The sequence below is a fragment of the Hordeum vulgare genome, chromosome 7H (assembly GCF_904849725.1).
Source record: "Hordeum vulgare subsp. vulgare chromosome 7H, MorexV3_pseudomolecules_assembly, whole genome shotgun sequence".
Lineage (NCBI taxonomy): Eukaryota > Viridiplantae > Streptophyta > Magnoliopsida > Poales > Poaceae > Hordeum > Hordeum vulgare.
In genome coordinates, this window is record NC_058524.1 from 142,527,239 (window position 1) to 142,528,751 (window position 1,513).

The following is a 1,513-nucleotide window of genomic DNA, read 5'->3' on the forward strand; positions in this document are numbered from 1 at the left end:
ATGCATGAATTTTTTTCAGTAGCAAATCAGTAACTATCTCCTGCTTTAGAGTGATGCACTTTTAGGTTTTATGCAGTAGTCCATAGTTAATGTTTGCCCCCAGTATGGTGGATGTATGGTTGCATGTCAACAACTACCACAAGCATTTATATCAAAGAAAAATGGGTGTACTGTACTCGGGCTATAAGAAGACACTGGCATACCAACTAAGATGTGTTTCATTGTTGTCCACTCAATAATTGCTAGTCAGATAAACGTAGATTGCATGGTCCTGTTCTGATATGTTGACGAATAAATTTCAGACTGGAACTATAGATGCAAACAATGTCCTCATTCACTAGCCTGCATCCCCATCAACAATCTTTGCATTGAACGTGCAGCGGAAAAGTTAGGTACACGTGGGACTGGCTTATGCAAAAAGTGTTTAACTGTTGTTGAGATTTCTTCACCTATTCAGGTCAGTTTTTTCACAAACTGTTTTACCATCCTATCTCATCTTTACTCTAGTTCCTCTCTCTCTCGTTCCTGTCGACCTGTTTGCTGCATGCTTCATGCGTGTGCCGGCGGGGTTCGATGCGTGCTAGATAATTTATTTGGTAAATACAGGAAACTAGGATCTTAGATTTACTCATATTGAACATTCACTACTCGTCTACTCCCAATGTTCTCTTCTGATTTATTTGCTAAACAAAGTAAACCATGCAAACTAGTTATATTGCAACTGTGAATATTTTCAGGATATTAGTATAGGAGAGTTTTTCTGAAACTTATTAATATAATCAAAGGAGCTTACATAAAATTTACTATATTCCACAGATTTAGTGAATACCCAAAAATCCCAATCAACCAGTAACCATTTCCGAATTCTTATTCTAGAACAGATGATGAGTATGCTCCTCTCTTTCTAGGTACCTTGCAAAACTATTTGCGTTTTTTGCCGTTCGCGTTGCGTGGCCGCTTCGTTTGCTTGCACTGTGCTCCGATCTGGTGAAGGGCGCCAAGGAGAAGCAGCTCAAGGTCAAGGGCCCCGCCAGGATGCCTACCAAGGTGCTCAACATCACCACCAGGAAGTCCCCGTGTGGAGAAGGTAGTCGCCTACCACTCATGTGATCTAAAATAACATTATGTAAAACAATCTAACGAGCTATGGGTCCAGCCAAATGCTGAACCATCTATTCCTTCATCTTCTTAATTAGTGAGTGGGGCAAATCTTTTACTTCGATTCAAAAATAGTCAGGTTCACAAAATTTGCATGCAACAGCAGCAGCAGCATGTGGTGCATGCATTAGTCGTATCAAATCCTGTCAAGTAATATTAGTAGTTTCATTCAGAAAAATGGACTGCAGAAAGCAGTGGATTCTTTGGTACAAGATAAGTGAATATCATAATTCCTCTCGCCGTTAGGCCATTGCTGTGAAATAGGATAACTAAATGTGTTGAACAACCATCCCTTGAGCGCATTGGAACAAGAGTAAACTGTTCAACTAAAACTGTTGACAAAAAATTACTGTAA

At 39.7% G+C, this 1,513-nt stretch overlaps 1 long non-coding RNA gene across 1 annotated transcript; it reads left to right on the forward strand.

Annotated features, from left to right (window-relative positions):
• The first annotated feature begins 379 nt into the window (after positions 1-379).
• LOC123411515 lies at positions 380-1,224 on the forward strand. The gene is made up of 2 exons (XR_006613276.1): positions 380-457; positions 909-1,224. It is a non-coding gene; the product is annotated as an uncharacterized LOC123411515 (long non-coding RNA).
• The last annotated feature ends 289 nt before the right edge of the window (positions 1,225-1,513 follow it).